The sequence below is a fragment of the Phyllobates terribilis genome, unplaced genomic scaffold, assembly GCF_046119375.1.
Source record: "Phyllobates terribilis strain yellow unplaced genomic scaffold, ASM4611937v1 Scaffold_220__1_contigs__length_3276283, whole genome shotgun sequence".
NCBI classification, from domain to species: Eukaryota; Metazoa; Chordata; class Amphibia; order Anura; family Dendrobatidae; genus Phyllobates; species Phyllobates terribilis.
The window spans coordinates 2,697,949-2,715,094 of NW_027362980.1; positions in this window are offsets into that span (position 1 = coordinate 2,697,949).

Genomic DNA, 17,146 nt, shown 5'->3' on the forward strand with positions numbered 1-17,146 from the left:
CTTAAAAAGATGGCTTTATTGCCCCTTGGTGGAGGTCGCAGAGTAATAAAAAGACAATATCAAAGTCCCTTGGAAGAGTAGTGGAGGTCGCAGTGGAATAAAAAAACAATAACAATGCCCCTTGGAAGAGTGGCGGAGGTTGCAGTGGAATATAAAGACAATATCAATGCCCCGTAGAAGGGACGTGGAGGTCACAGTAGCGTAACAAGACTATTTTAATGCCCCTTGGAAGAGTGGTGGAGGTAGCAGTGGTATAAGAAGACAATATCAATACCCAGTGGAACAGCCATGAAGGTCTCAGTAGCATAACAAGACTGTTTTAATGCCCCTTGGAAGAACTGTGGAGTTCAGAGAGGTTTAACAAGACAGTTTTAATGCCACTTGGAAGAGACGTGGAGGTCACAGTAGCTTAACAAGACGGTTTTAGTGCCAATTGGAATCGTGGTGTAGGTTACATTGGAATAAAAAGACAATATCAATGCCCATTGGAAGAAATGTGGAGGTCACAGTAGCATAACAAGACAGTTTTAATGCCCCTTGGAAGAGCTGTGGAGTTCAGAGAGGTTTAACAAGGCGGTTTTAATGCCCCTTGGAAGAGACGTGGAAGTCACAGTAGCTTAACAAGATGGTTTTAATGCCCGTTGGAAGAGTTGTGGGGGTCGCAGTGGAATAAAAAGACAATATCAATGTTACTTGGAAGAGTGATGTTGGTTGCAGTGGAATAAAAAGACAATATCAATGCCCCGTGGAAGAGACGTGGGGGTAATAGTAGCTTAACAAGACAGTTTTAATGCCGCTTGGAAGATGGGTGGAGGTCGCAGTGGAATAAGAAGACAATATCAATGCCCCTTGGAAAAGACGTGGAGGTCACAGTAGCTTAACAAGACGGTTTTAATGCCCCTTGGAAGAGTCGTGGAGGTCGCTGTGGAATAAAAATACAATATCAATGCCCCGTGGAAGAGACGTGGAGGTCACAGTAGTTTAACAAAGCGGTTTTAATGCCCCTTGGAAGAGTGGTGGATGTCGCAGTGGAATAAAAAAACAATATCAATGCCCCGTGTAAGAGACGTGGAGGTCACAGTAGCTTAACAAGATGGTTTTAATGGCCCTTAGAAAAGTTGTGGCGGTTGCAGTGGAATAAAAAGACAATATCAATGCCCCTTGGAAGAGTGGTGGAGATCGTATTGGACTAAAAAGACAATATCAATTCCCCGTAGAAGAGACATGGAGGTCACAGAAATTTAACAAAATGGTTTTCATGCCCCGTGGAAGAGTGGTGGAGGTAGCAGTGGAATAAAAAGACAAAATCAATGCCCCGTGGAAGAGACGTGGAGGTCAGAGTCGCTTAACAAGACGGTTTTAATGCCCATTGGAAGAGTAGTGGGGGTCGCTGTGGAATAAAAAGACAATATCAATGCCCCGTGGAAGAGACGTGGAGGTCACAGTAGCTTAACAAGATGGTTTTAATGCCCCTTGGAAAAGCTGTGGAGCACAGAGTGGTTTAACAAGATGGTTTTAATGCCCCTTGGAAGAGACGTGGAGGTAGCAGTAGCTTAACAAGACAGTTTTAATGCCTCTTGGAAGAGTGGTGGAGGTTACAGTGAAAAAAAAAGACAATATCAATGCCCTGTGGAAAAGACATGGAGGCCACAGTAGCTTAACAAGACACTTTTTAATGCCCCTTGGCAGAGCTGTGGCATTCAGAGTGGTTTAACAAGAAGGATTTAATGCCCCTTGGAAGAGACGTGAAGATGACAGTAGCTTAACAAGACAGTTTTAATGCCCTTTGGAAGAGTGGTGGAGGATACAGTGGAATAAAAAGACAATATCAATGCCCCGTAGAAGGGACGTGGAGGTCACAGTATCTTAACAAGGCTATTTTAAAGCCCCTTGGAAGAGTGGTGGAGGTCGCAGTGGTATAAGAAGACAATATCAATACCCAGTGGAACAGACATGAAGGTCACAGTAGCATAACAAGACTGTTTTAATGCCCCTTGGAAGAACTGTGTAGTTCAGAGAGGTTTAACAAGACAGTTTTAATGCCCCTTGGAAGAGGCATGGAGGTCACAGTAGCTTAACAAGACGGTTTTAGTGCCAATTGGAATCGTGGTGTAGGTTACATTGGAATAAAAAGACAATATCAATGCCCAGTGGAAGAAACGTGGAGGTCACAGTAGCTTTATAAGACTGTTTTAATGCCCCTTGGAAGAGCTGTGGAGTTGAGAGAGGTTTAACAAGACGGTTTTAATGCCCCTTGGAAGAGACGTGGAAGTCACAGTAGCTTAACAAGACGGTTTTAATGCCCGTTGGAAGAGCTGTGGGGGTCGCAGTGGAATAAAAAGACAATATCAATGTTCCTTGGAAGAGTGATGTTGGTCGCAGTGGAATAAAAAGACAATATCAATGCCCCGTGGAAGAGACGTGGAGGTAATAGTAGCTTAACAAGACTGTTTTAATGCCACTTGGAAGATTGGTGGAGGTCGCAGTGGAATAAAAAGACAATATCAATGCCCTGTGGAAGAGACATTGTGGTCACAGTAGCTTAACAATACAGGTTTAGTGCCCCTTAGAAGAGTGGTGGAGGTTGCAGTGGAGTAAAAAGAGAATATCAATGCCCCGTGCAAGAGACGTGAACGTAGAAGTAGCTTAACAAGATGGTTTTAATGCCCCTTGGAAGAGTGGTGGAGGTCGCAGTGGAATAAAAAGCCAATATTAATGCCCCGTGGAAGAGACGTGGAGGTCAAAGTAGCTTAACAAGATGGTTTTAATATACCTTGGAAGAGCTGTGAAGTTCAGAGTGGTTTATAAAGACGGTATTAATGATCCTTGGATGAGACGTGGCGGTCACAGTAGCTTAAAAAGAGAGTTTTAATGCCCATTGGAAAAGTGGTGGAGGTTACAGTGGAAGAAAAAGACAATTTCAATGCCCCGTGGAAGAGATGTCGAGGTCACAGTAGCTTAACAACACAGTTTTAATGCCCCTTGGAAGAGTGGTGGAGATCGCATTGGATTAAAAAGTCAATATAAATGCCCCGTGGAATATACGTGGAGGTCACAGTAGCTTAACAAGACGGTTTTAATGCCCCTTGGAAGAGCTGTGGAGTTCAGATTGGTTTAACAAGACGGTTTTAATTCCCCTTGGATGAGACGGGGAGGCCACAGTAGCTTAACAAGGCAGTTCTAATGCACGTTGGAAAGGTGGTGAAGGTTACATTGGAATAAAAAGATAATATCAACGCCCCGTGGAAGAGATGTGGCGGTCACAGTAGCTTATCAAGACAGTTTTAATGCCCCTTGGAAGAGTGTTGGAGGTTGCAGTGGAATAAAAAGACAATATCAATGCACCTTGGAAGAGTGGTGGATGTCGCAGTGGAATAAAAAGAAAATATCTCTGCCCCGTGGAAGAAACGTGGAGGTCACAGTTGCTTAAAAAGAAAATTTTATTGCCCCTTGGAAGAGTGGTGTAGGTCGCAGGGAATAAAAAGACAATATCAGTGCCCCGTAGAAGAGACGTGGAGGTCACAGTAGCTTAACAAGACGGTTTTAATGCCCCTTGGAAGAGTGGTGGAGGTCGCAGTGGAATAAAAAGACAATATCAATGCCCCGTGGAAGAGACGTGGAGGTCACAGTAGCTTAACAAGTCGGTTTTAATGCACCTTCGAAGAGTGGTGGTGGTCGCAGTGGAATAAAAAGACAATATCAATGCCCCTTGGAAGAGTGGTGGAGGTCGCAGTGGAATAAAAAGACAATATCAACGCCCCGTGGAAGAGACGTGGAGGTCACAGTAGCTTATCAAAATGGTTTTAATGTCCCTTCGAAGAGTAGTGGTGGTCGCAGTGGAATAAAAAGACAATATCAATGCCCCTTGGAAGAGACGTGGAGGTCACAGTAGCTTTACAAGATGGTTTTTATGCCCCTTGGAAGAGTGGTGGAGGTTACAGTGTAATAAAAAGACAATATCAATGCCCCGTGGAAGAGACGTGGAGATCACAGTAGCTTAACAAAACGGTTTCAATGCCCCTTGGAAGAGTGGTGGAGATCGCAGTGGAATATAAAGATAATATCAATGCCCCTTGGAAGAGTGGTGGAGATCACAGTGGAAAAAAGACAATATCAATGCCCCGTGGAAGAGATGTCGTGGTCACAGCAGCTTAACAATACAGTTTTAATACCCTTTTGAAGAGTGATGGAGGTCGCAGTGGAATAAAAAGACAATATCAATGCCCCGTGGAAGAGACCTGGATGTCACAGTAGCTTAACAAGACGGTTTTAATGCCCCTTCGAAGAGTTATGGTGGTCGCAGTGGAATAAAAAGACAATATCAATGCCCCTTGGAAGAGTGGTGGAGGTCGCAGTGGAATAAAATGACAATATCAATGCCCCGTGGAAGAGACGTAGAGGTCACAGTAGCTTAAGAAGATGGTTTTAATGCCCATTGGAAAAGTGGTGGAGGTAGCAGTGGAATAAAAAGACAAAATCAATGCCCCTTGGATGAGACGTGGGGGCCACAGTAGCTTAACAAGGCGGTTCTAATGCCCCTTGGAAGAGTGGTGGAGGTCGCAGTGGAATAAAAATACAATATCAATGCCCGGTGGAAGAGACGTGGAGGTCACAGTAGCTTAACAAGACGGTTTTAATGCCCCTTCGAAGAGTGGTGGTGATCGCAGTGGAATAAAAAGACAATATCAATGCCCCTTGGAAGAGTGGTGGAGGTAGCAGTGGAATAAAAAGACAATATCTATGCCCCGTGGAAGAGACATGGAGGTCACAGTAGCTTTACAAAACAGTTTTAATGCCCCTTGGAAGAGTGGTGGAGGTTACAGTGGAATAAAAAGACAATATCAATTCCCTGTGGAAGAGAAGTGTAGATCACAGTAGCTTAACAAAATGGTTTTAATGCCCCTTCGAAGAGTAGTGGTGGTCGCAGTGGAATAAAAAGACAATATCATTGCCCCTTGGAAGAGACGTGGAGGTCACAGTAGCTTTACAAGATGGTTTTAATGCCCCTTGGAAGAGTGGTGGAGGTTACAGTGTAATAAAAAGACAATATCAATGCCCCGTGGAAGAGACGTGGAGATCACAGTAGCTTAACAAGACGGTTTCAATGCCCCTTGGAAGAGTGGTGGAGATCGCAGTGGAATATAAAGATAATATGAATGCCCCTTGGAAGAGTGGTGGAGATCACAGTGGAAAAAAGACAATATCAATGCCCCGTGGAAGAGATGTCGTGGTCACAGCAGCTTAACAATACAGTTTTAATACCCCTTTGAAGAGTGATGGAGGTCGCAGTGGAATAAAAAGACAATATCAATGCCCCGTGGAAGAGACCTGGATGTCACAGTAGCTTAACAAGACGGTTTTAATGCCCCTTCGAAGAGTTATGGTGGTCGCAGTGGAATAAAAAGACAATATCAATGCACCTTGGAAGAGTGGTGGAGGTCGCAGTGGAATAAAATGACAATATCAATGCCCCGTGGAAGAGACGTAGAGGTCACAGTAGCTTAAGAAGATGGTTTTAATGCCCATTGGAAAAGTGGTGGAGGTAGCAGTGGAATAAAAAGACAAAATCAATGCCCCTTGGATGAGACGTGGGGGCCACAGTAGCTTAACAAGGCGGTTCTAATGCCCCTTGGAAGAGTGGTGGAGGTCGCAGTGGAATAAAAATACAATATCAATGCCCCGTGGAAGAGACGTGGAGGTCACAGTAGCTTAACAAGACGGTTTTAATGCCCCTTCGAAGAGTGGTGGTGGTAGCAGTGGAATAAAAAGACAATATCAATACCCCTTGGAAGAGTGGTGGAGGTAGCAGTGGAATAAAAAGACAATATCTATGCCCCGTGGAAGAGACATTGAGGTCACAGTAGCTTTACAAAACAGTTTTAATGCCCCTTGGAAGAGTGGTGGAGGTTACAGTGGAATAAAAAGACAATATCAAGTCCCCGTGGAAGAGAAGTGTAGATCACAGTAGCTTAACAAAATGATTTCAATGTCCCTTGGAAGAGTGGTGGAGATCGCAGTGGAATATAAAGATAATATCAATGCCCCTTGGAAGACTGGTGGAGATCACAGTGGAAAAAAGACAATATCAATGCCCCGTGGAAGAGACGTGGTGGTCACAGCAACTTAACAATACTGTTTTAATGCCCCTTTGAAGAGTGATGGAGGTCGAAGTGGTATAAAAAGACATTATCATTGCCCCGTGGAAGAGACGTCGAGGTCAAAGTATCTTAATAACATGGCTTTACTGCCCATTGGAAGAGGTGTGGAATTCAGAGTGGTTTAACAAGATGGTGGTAATGCCCCTTGGAAGAGACATGGAGGTCACAGTAGCTTAACAAGACGGTTTTAATGTCCCTTGGATGAGTGGTGTAAGTCGCAGTGGAAAAAAAAGACAATATCAATGCCCAGTTGAAGAGACGTGGAGGTCACAGTAGCTTAACAAAACAGTTTTAATGCCCTTTGAAAGAGTGGTGGAGGTCGCAGTGGAATAAAAAGACAATATCAATGCCCCGTGGAAAAGACTTGGAGGGTCACAGCAGCTTAACAAGACGGTTTTAATGCCCCTTGGAAGAGTGGTGGAGGTTGCAGTGGAATAAAAAGACAATATTAATGCCCCGTGGAAGAGACATGGAGGTCACAGTAGCTTAACAAGACGGTTTTAATGCCCCTTGGAAATGTGGTGGAGTACAGAGTGGTTTAAAAAGAAAGTTTTAATGCCCCTTGGCAGAGAAGTGGAGGTCGCAGCAGCTAAACAAGATGGTTTTAATGCCCCTTGGAAGAGTGGTGGAGGTCGCAGTGGAATAAAAAGACAATATCAATGCCCCGTGGAAGAGACGTGGAGGTCACAGTAGCTTAACCAGACAAATTTAATGCCCCTTGGAAGAGTGGTGGAGGACGCAGTGGAATGAAAAGACAATATCAATATCCCGTTTAAGAGACATGGAGGTAACAGTAGCATAAAAAGACGGTTTTAATGCCCCTTGGAAGAGCTGTGGAGTTCAGAGAGGTTTAAAAAGATGGCTTTAATGTCCCTTGGAAGAGACATGGAGGTCACAGTAGCTTAACAAGACAGTTTTCGTGCCCCTTGGAAAAGTGGTGGAGGTTACATTGGAATAAAAAGACATTACCAGTGCCCCATGGAAGAGACATGGAGGTCACAGTAGCTTAACAAGACGGTTTTATTTCCAACTTGTAAGAGTGGTGGACGTCGCAGTGGAATAAAAATACAATATCATTGCCGCGTGGAAGAGACGTGGAGGTCACAGTAGATTATCTAGACGGATTTAATGCCCCTTGGCAGAACTGTGGAGTTCAGAGTGGTTTAACAAGACGGTTTTAATGCCCCTTGGAAAAGAGGTGAAGGTCACAGTAGCTTAACAAGACGGTTTTAATGCCCCTTGGAAGAGTGGTGGAGGTCTTAGTGGAATAAAAAGACATTATCAATGCCCCTTGGAAGATTGGTGGAGGTCACAGTGGAATAAAAAGACAATATCAATACCCCGTGGAAGAGACGTGGAGATCACAGTAGCTTAACAAGAAGGTTTAATGCCCCTTGGGAGAGTGGTGGAGGTTACAGTGGAATATAAAGACAATATCAATTCCCCGTAAAAGAGACGTGGAAGTCAAAGTAGCTTAATAAGACGGATTTAATGCCCCTTGGAAGAGCTGTGGAGTTCAGAGTGGTTTAACAAGACGGTTTTAATTCCCCTTGGAAGAGACGTGGAGGTCACAGTAGCTTAAGAGGAAAGGTTTAATGCCCCTTGGAAGAGTGGTGGAGGTTACAGTGGAATATAAAGACAATATTAATGCCCAGTGGAAGAGAAGAGGAGGTCACAGTAGCGTAACAAGACGATTTTAATGCCTCTTGGAAGAGTGGTGGTGGTTCGCAGTATAATAAAATGACAATATCAATGCCCCTTGGAAGAGTGGTGGAGGTCGTAGTGGAATAAAAAGACAATATCAATGCCCAGTGGAAGAGACGTGAAGGTCACAGTAGCTTAACAAGACGATTTTAATGCCCCTTGGAAGAGTGGTGGAGGTTACAGCGGAATAAAAAGACAATATCAATGCCCCGTGGAAGAGACGAGGAGGTCACAGTGGCTTAACAAGACAGTTTTATTGCCCCTTGGAAGAGTGGTTGTGATTGCAGTGGAATATAAAGACAATATCATTGCCGCGTGGAAGACACATGGAGGTCACAGTAGATTATCAAGACGGTTTTAATGCACCTTGGCAGAGCTGTGGAGTTCAGAGTGGTTTAACAAGACGATTTTAATGTCCCTTGGAAGAGATGTTAAGGTCACAGTAGCTTTACAAGACGATTTTAATGCCCCTTGGAAGAGTGGTGGAGGTTACAGTGGAATAAAAACACTACATCAATGCCCAGTAGAAGAGACGTGGAGGTCACAATAGGTTAACCAGATAATTTTAATGCCCCTTGGCAGAGGGCAGAGCTGTGGAGTTCAGAGTGGCTTAACAAGACGATTTTAATGCCCCTTGGAAGAGACATGAAGGTAACTGTAGCTTAACAAGACGGTTTTAATGCCCCTTGGAAGAGTGGTGGAGGTTACAATGGAATAAAAAGACAATATCAATGCCCCGTGGAATAGACGTGGAGGTCACAGTAGCTTAGCAAGATGTTTTTTTTGCCGCTTGGAAGAGTAGTGGAGGTCGCAATGGAAAAAAAAGAAAATATCAATCACCCTTTGAGGAGTGGTGGAGGTCGCAGTGGAATAAAAACACAATATCAATGTCCCGTTGAAGAGACGTGAAGGTCATAGTAGCGTAGCAAGACGGTTTTAAAGCCCTTTGGAAGAGTCGTGGAGGTTACAGTGGAATAAAAAGACAATATCAATGCCCCATGGAAGAGACGTGGAGGTCACAGTAGCTTAACAAGACTGTTTTAATGTACCTTGGAAGAGTGGTGGAGATCGCAGTGGAATATAAAGATAATATGAATGCCCCTTGGAAGAGTGGTGGAGATCACAATGGAAAAAAGACAATATCAATGCCCCGTGGAAGAAATGTGGTGGTCACAGCAGCTTAACAATACGGTTTTAATACCCCTTTGAAGAGTGATGGAGGTCGCAGTGGAATAAAAAGACAATGTCAATGCCCCGTGGAAGAGACGTGGATGTCACAGTAGCTTAACAAGACGGTTTTAATGCCCCTTCGATGAGTGGTGGTGGTCACAGTGGAATAAAAAGACAATATCAATGCCCCTTGGAAAAGTGGTGAAGGTCGCAGTGGAATAAAAAGACAATATCAATGCCCAGTGGAAGAGACGTGAAGGTCACATTAACTTAACAAGACGGTTTTAATGCCCCTTGGAAGAGTGGTGGAGGTTACAGCGGAATAAAAAGACAATATCAATGCCCCGAGGAAGAGACGCGGAGGTCACAGTGGCTTAACAAGACAGTTTTATTGCCCCTTTGAAGAGTGGTTGTGATCTCAGTGGAATAAAAAGAAAATATCATTGCCACGTAGAAGAGACATGGAGGTCACAGTAGATTATCAAGACGGTTTTAATGCACCTTGGCAGAGCTGTGGAGTTCAGAGTGGTTTAACAAGACGATTTTAATGTCCCTTGGAAGAGATGTGAAGGTCACAGTAGCTTTACAAGATGATTTTAATGCCCCTTGGAAGAGTGGTGGAGGTTACAGTGGAATAAAAACACTACATGAATGCGTAGTGGAAGAGACGTGGAGGTCACATTAGGTTAACCAGATAATTTTAATGCCCCTTGGCAGAGGACAGAGCTGTGGAGTTCAGAGTGGCTTAACAAGACGGTTTTAATGCCCCCTGGAAGAGACGTGAAGGTAACTGTAGCTTAACAAGACGGTTTTAATGCCCCTTGGAAAAGTGGTGGAGGTTACAATGGAATAAAAAGACAATATCAATGCCCCGTGGAATAGACGTGGAGGTCACAGAAGCTTAGCAAGATGTTTTTTTTGCCCCTTGGAAGAGTAGTGGAGGTCGCAATGGAAAAAAAAGAAAATATCAATCACCCTTGGAGGAGTGGTGGAGGTCGCAGTGGAATTAAAAGACAATATCAATGCCAAGTGGAAGAGACGTGGAGGTCACAGTAGCTTTACAAGACGGTTTTAATGCCCCTTGGAAGAGTGGTGGAGGTTACAGTGGAATAAAAAGACAATATCAATGCCCCGTGGAAGAGACGTGGAGATCACAGTAGCTTAACAAGACGGTTTCAATGTCCCTTGGAAGAGTGGTGGAGATCGCAGTGGAATATAAAGATAATATCAATGCCCCTTGGAAGAGTGGTGGAGATCACAGTGGAAAAAAGACAATATCAATGCCCCGTGGAAGAGATGTGGTGGTCACAGCAGCTTAACAATACGGTTTTAATACCCCTTTGAAGAGTGATGGAGGTCGCAGTGGAATAAAAAGACAATATCAATGCCCCGTGGAAGAGACGTGGATGTCACAGTAGCTTAACAAGACCGTTTTAATGCCCCTTCGAAGAGTGGTGGTGGTCGCAGTGGAATAAAAAGACAATATCAATGCCCCTTGGAAGAGTGGTTGAGGTCGCAGTGGAATAAAATGTCAATATCAATGGCCCATGAAAGAGACGTAGAGGTCACAGTAGCTTAACAAGGCGGTTTTAATGCCCCTTGGAAGAGTGGTGGATGTAGCAGTGGAATAAAAAGACAATGTCAATGCCCATTGGAAAAGTGGTGGAGGTAGCAGTGGAATAAAAAGACAAAATCAATGCCCCTTGGATGAGACGTGGAGGCCACAGTAGCTTAACAAGGCGGTTTTAATGCCCCTTGGAAGAGTGGTGGAGGTCGCAGTGGAATAAAAAGACAATATCAATGCCCCGTGGAAGAGACGTGGAGGTCACAGTAGCTTAACAAGACGGTTTTAATGCCCCTTCGAAGAGTGGTGGTGGTCGCAGTGGAATAAAAAGAAAATATCACTGCCACTTGGAAGAGTGGTGGATGTAGCAGTGGAATAAAAAGACAATATCAATGCCCCGTGGAAGAGACATGGAGGTCACAGTAGCTTTACAAAATGGTTTTAATGCCCCTTGGAAGAGTGGTGGAGGTTACAGTGGAATAAAAAGACAATATCAATGCCCCGTGGAAGAGACGTGGAGATCACAGTAGCTTAACAAGACGGTTTCAATGTCCCTTGGAAGAGTGGTGGAGATCGCAATGGAATATAAAGATAATATCAATGCCCCTTGGAAGAGTGGTGGAGATCACAGTGGAAAAAAGACAATATCAATGCCCCGTGGAAGAGACGTGGTGGTCACAGCACCTTAACAATATGGTTTTCATGCCCCTTTGAAGAGTGATGGAGGTCGAAGAGGAATAAAAAGACATTATCATTGCCCCGTGGAAGAGACGTCGAGGTCAAAGTAGCTTAATACCATGGTTTTACAGCCCCTTGGAAGAGCTGTGGAATTCAGAGTGGTTTAACAAGACGGTGTTAATGCCCCTTGGAGGAGACATGGATGTCACAGTAGGTTAACAAGACGGTTTTAATGCCCCTTGGAAGAGTGGTGGAGGTCGCAGTGGAAAAAAAAGACAATATCAATGCCCAGTTGAAGAGACGTGGAGGTCACAGTAGCTTAACAAAACAGTTTTAATGCCCTTTGAAAGAGTGGTGGAGGTCGCAGTGGAATAAAAAGACAATATCAATGCCCCGTGGAAAAGACTTGGAGGTCACAATAGCTTAACAAGACGGTTTTAATGCACCTTGGAAGAGAGGTGGAGGTTGCAGTGGAATAAAAAGACAATATTAATGCCCCGTGGAAAAGACGTGGAGGTCACAGTAGCTTAACAAGACGGTTGTAATACCCCTTGGAAATGTGGTGGAGTACAGAGTGGTTTAACAAGAAAGTTTTAATGCCCCTTCGCAGAGAAGTGGAGGTCACAGTAGCTTAACATGATGGTTTTAATGCCCCTTGGAAGAGTTGTGGAGGTCGCAGTGGAATAAAAAGACAATATCCATGCCCCGTGGAAGAGACGTGGAGGTCACAGTAACTTAACAAGACAAATTTAATGCCGCTTGGAAGAGTGGTGGAGGACGCAGTGGAATGAAAAGACAATATTAATTTCCCGTGGAAGAGACATGAAGGTAACAGTAGCATAATAAGACGGTTTTAATGCCCCTTGGAAGAGCTGTTGTGTTCAGAGAGGTTTAAAAAGATGGTTTTAATGTCCCTTGGAAGAGACATGGAGGTCACAGTAGCTTAACAAGATGGTTTTTCTGCCCCTTGGAAAAGTGGTGGAGGTTACATTGGAATAAAAAGACATTATCAGTGCCCCATGGAAGAGACATGGAGGTCACAGGAGCTTAAAAAGACGGTTTTATTTCCAACTTGTAAGAGTGGTGGACGTAGCAGTGGAATAAAAATACAATATCATTGCCGCGTGGAAGAGACGTGGAGGTCACAGAAGATTATCAAGACGGATTTAATGCCCCTTGGCAGAACTGTGGAGTTCAGAGTGGTTTAACAAGACGGTTTTAATGCCCCTTGGAAAAGAGGTGAAGGTCACAGTAGCTTAACAAGATGGTTTTAATGCCCCTTGGAAGAGTGGTGGAGGTCTTAGTGGAAGAAAAAGACATTATCAATGCCCCTTGGAAGATTGGTGGAGGTCACAGTGGAATAAAAAGACAATATCAATACCCTGTGGAAGAGACGTGGAGATCACAGTAGCTTAACAAGATGGTTTTAATGCCCCTTGGAAGAGCTGTGGAGTACAGAGTGATTTAACAAGATGGTTTTAATGCCCCTTGGAAGAGTGGTGGAGGTTACAGTGGAATATAAAGACAATATCAATTCCCCGTAAAAGAGACGTGGAGGTCAAAGTAGCTTAATAAGAAGGTTTTAATGCCCCTTGGAAGAGCTGTGGAGTTCAGAGTGGTTTAGCAAGACGGTTTTAATTCCCCCTGGAAGAGACGTGGAGGTCACAGTAGTTTAACAAGAAGGTTTAATGCCCCTTGGAAGAGTGGTGGAGGTTACAGTGGAATATAAAGACAATATTAATGCCCAGTGGAAGAGAAGAGGAGGTCACAGTAGCGTAACAAGACGATTTTAATGCCTCTTGGAAGAGTGGTGGTGGTTCGCAGTATAATAAAATGACAATATCAATGCCGCTTGGAAGAGTGATGGAGGTCGCAGTGGAATAAAAAGACAATATCAATGCCCAGTGGATGAGACGTGAAGGTCACAGTAGCTTAACAAGACGGTTTTAATTCCCCTTGGAAGAGGGGTGGAGGTTACAGCGGAATAAAAAGACAATATCAATGCCCCGTGGAAGAGACGTGGAGGTCACAGTGGCTTAACAAGACAGTTTTATTGCACCTTGGAAGAGTGGTTGTGATCGCAGTGGAATAAAAAGACAATATCATTGCCGTGTGGAAGAGACATTCAGGTCACAGTAGATTATCAAGACGGTTTTAATGCACCTTGGCAGAGCTGTGGAGTTCAGAGTGGTTTAACAAGATGATTTTAATGTCCCTTGGAAGAGATGTGAAGGTCATAGTAGCTTTACAAGACGATTTTAATGCCCCTTGGAAGAGTGGTGGAGGTTACAGTGGAATAAAAACACTATATCAATGCCCAGTGGAAGAGGCGTGGAGGTCACATTAGGTTAACCAGATAATTTTAATGCCCCTTGGCAGAGGGCAGAGCTGTGGTGTTCAGAGTGGCTTAACAAGACGGTTTTAATGCCCCTTGGAAGAGACGTGAAGGTAACTGTAGCTTAACAAGACGGTTTTAATGCCCCTTGGAAGAGTGGTGGAGGATACAATGGAATAAAAAGACAATATCAATGACCCGTGGAATAGACGTGGAGGTCACAGTAGCTTAGCAAGATGTTTTTTTTGCCCCTTGGAAGAGTAGTGGAGGTCGCAATGGAAAAAAAAAGAAACTATCAATCACCCTTGGAGGAGTGGTGGAGGTCGCAGTGGAATAAAAACACAATATCAGTGCCCCGTGGAAGAGACGTGAAGGTCATGGTAGTGTAACAAGACGGTTTTAAAGCCCTTTGGAAGAGTCGTGGAGTTTACAGTGGAATAAGAAGACAATATCAATGCCCCGTTGAAGAGAGGTTGAGGTCACAGTAGCTTAACAAGACGGTTTTATTGCCCACTTGTAAGAGTGGTGGAAGTCACAGTTAAATAAAAAGACAATATCATTGCCGCGTGGAAGAGAGGTGGAGGTCACAGTAGATTATCAAGACGGTTTTAATGCCCCTTGGCAGAACTGTGGAGTTCGGAGTGGTTTAACAAGACGGTTTTAATGCCCCTTGGAAGAAATGTGAAATTCACAGTAGCTTAACAAGATGGTTTTAATGCCCCTTGGAAGAGTGGTGGAGGTTACAGTGGAATAAAAAGACAATATCAATGCCCCGTGGAAGAGACGTGGAGATCACAGTAGCTTAAAAAGATGATATTAATGCCCCTTGTAAGAGCTGTGGAGTTTAGAGTGGTTTAACAAGATGGTTTAAATGCCCCTTGGAAGACACGTGGATGTCACAGTAGTTAAAAAGATGATTTTAATACTCCTTGGAAGAGTGGTGAAGGTCTCAGTGGATTAAAAAGACAATATCAATGCCCCGTAGAAGAGACGTGGAGGGCACAGTATCTTAACAAGATGGTTTTAATGCCCCTTGGAAGAGCTGTGGAGTACAGAGTGGTTTAACAATATGGTTTTAATGCCCCTTGGAAGAGTGGTGGAGGTCGTAGTGTAATAAAAAGACAATATCAATGTCCCTTGGAAGACTGGTGGAGGTTGCAGTGGAATAAAAAGACAATATCAATATCCCGTGGAAGAGATGTGGAGATCACAGTAGATTAACAAGACAGTTTTATTGCCCCTTGGAAGAGTGGTGGAAGTCGCAGTGGAATAAAAAGACAATATCAATGCCCCGTGGAAGGGACGTGGAGGTCAAAGTAGCTTAATAAGACGGTTTTAAAGCCCCTTGGAAGAGCTCTGGAGTTCAAAGTGGTGTAACAAGATGGTTTTAATGCCCCTTGGAAGAGACGTGGTGGTCACTGTAGCCTAATAAGACGGTTTTAATGCCCCTTGTAAGAGCAGTGGAGTTCAGAGTGGTTAAATAAGACAGTTTAAATGCCCCTTGGAAGAGACGTGGATGTCACAGTAGCTTAAAAAGATGATTTTAATACTGCTTGGAACAGTGGTGAAGGTCTCAGTGGAATAAAAAGACAATATCAATGCCCCGTGGAAGAGACATGGAGGGCACAGTATCTTAACAAGACGGTTTTAATGCCCCTTGGAAGAGCTGTGGAGAACAGAGTGGTTTAACAAGACGGTTTTAATGCCCCTTGGAAGAGTGGTGGAGGTCGTAGTGTAATAAAAAGACAATATCAATGTCCCTTGGAAGACTGGTGGAGGTTGCAGTGGAATAAAAAGACAATATCAATATCCCGTGGAAGAGATGTGGAGATCACAGTAGATTAACAAGACAGTTTTATTGCCCCTTGGAAGAGTGGTGGAAGTCGCAGTGGAATAAAAAGACAATATCAATGCCCCGTGGAAGGGACGTGGAGGTCAAAGTAGCTTAATAAGACAGTTTTAATGCCCCTAGGAAGAGCTTTGGAGTTCAGAGTAGTGTAACAAGACGGTTTTAATGCCCCTTGGAAGAGACGTGGAGGTCACAGTAGCCTAACAAGACGGCTTTAATGCCCCTTGTAAGAGCAGTGGAGTTTAGAGTGGTTTAACAAGACGGTTTAAATGTCCCTTGGAAGGGACGTGGAGGGCACAGTATCTTAACAAGACGGTTTTAATGCCCCTTGGAAGAAAGGTGAAAGTCACAGTAGCTTAACAAGATGGTTTTAATGCCCCTTGGAAGAGTGGTGAAGGTTACAGTGGAATAAAAAGACAATATCAATGTCCCCGTGGAAGAGACGTGGAGAACACAGTAGCTTAAAAAGATGATTTTAATACTCCTTGGAAGAGTGGTGAAGGTCTCAGTGGAATAAAAAGACAATATCAATGCCCTGTGGAAGAGACGTGGAGGGCACAGTATCTTAACAAGACGGTTTTAATGCCCCTTGTAAGAGCTGTGGAGTTCAGAGTGGTTTAAAAAGATGGTTTAAATGCCCCTTGGAAGAGACGTGGATGTCACAGTAGTTAAAAAGATGATTTTAATACTCCTTGGAAGAGTGGTGAAGGTCTCAGTGGATTAAAAAGACAATATCAATGCCCCGTAGAAGAGACGTGGAGGGCACAGTATCTTAACAAGATGGTTTTAATGCCCCTTGGAAGAGCTGTGGAGTACAGAGTGGTTTAACTAGATGGTTTTAATGCCCCTTGGAAGTGTGGTGGAGGTCGTAGTGGAATAAAAAGACAATATCAATGCCCCTTGGAAGACTGGTGGAGGTTGCAGTGGAATAAAAAGACAATATCAATATCCCGTGGAAGAGATGTGGAGATCACAGTAGATTAACAAGACAGTTTTAATGCCCCTTGGAAGAGTGGTGGAAGTCGCAGTGGAAGAAAAAGACAATATCAATGCCCCGTGGAAGGGACGTGGAGGTCAAAGTAGCTTAATAAGACGGTTTTAAAGCCCCTTGGAAGAGCTCTGGAGTTCAAAGTGGTGTAACAAGATGGTTTTAATGCCCCTTGGAAGAGATGTGGAGGTCACTGTAGCCTAATAAGACGGTTTTAATGCCCCTTGTAAGAGCAGTGGAGTTCAGAGTGGTTAAACAAGACAGTTTAGATGCCCCTTGGAAGAGACGTGGATGTCACAGTAGCTTAAAAAGATGATTTTAATACTCCTTGGAACAGTGGTGAAGGTCTCAGTGGAATAAAAAGACAATATCAATGCCCCGTGGAAGAGACATGGAGGGCACAGTATCTTAACAAGACGGTTTTAATGCCCCTTGGAAGAGCTGTGGAGAACAGAGTCGTTTAACAAGACGGTTTTAATGCCCCTTGGAAGAGTGGTGGAGGTCGTAGTGGAATAAAAAGACAATATCAATGCCTCTTGGAAGACTGGTGGAGGTTGCAGTGGAAAAAAAAGACAATATCAATGCCCCGTGGAAGAGACGTGGAGGTCACAGTAGCTTAGCAATATGGTTTCATTGCCCCTTGGAAGAGTGGTGAAGGTCGCAGTGTAATAAAAACACTACATCAATGCCCAGTGGAAGA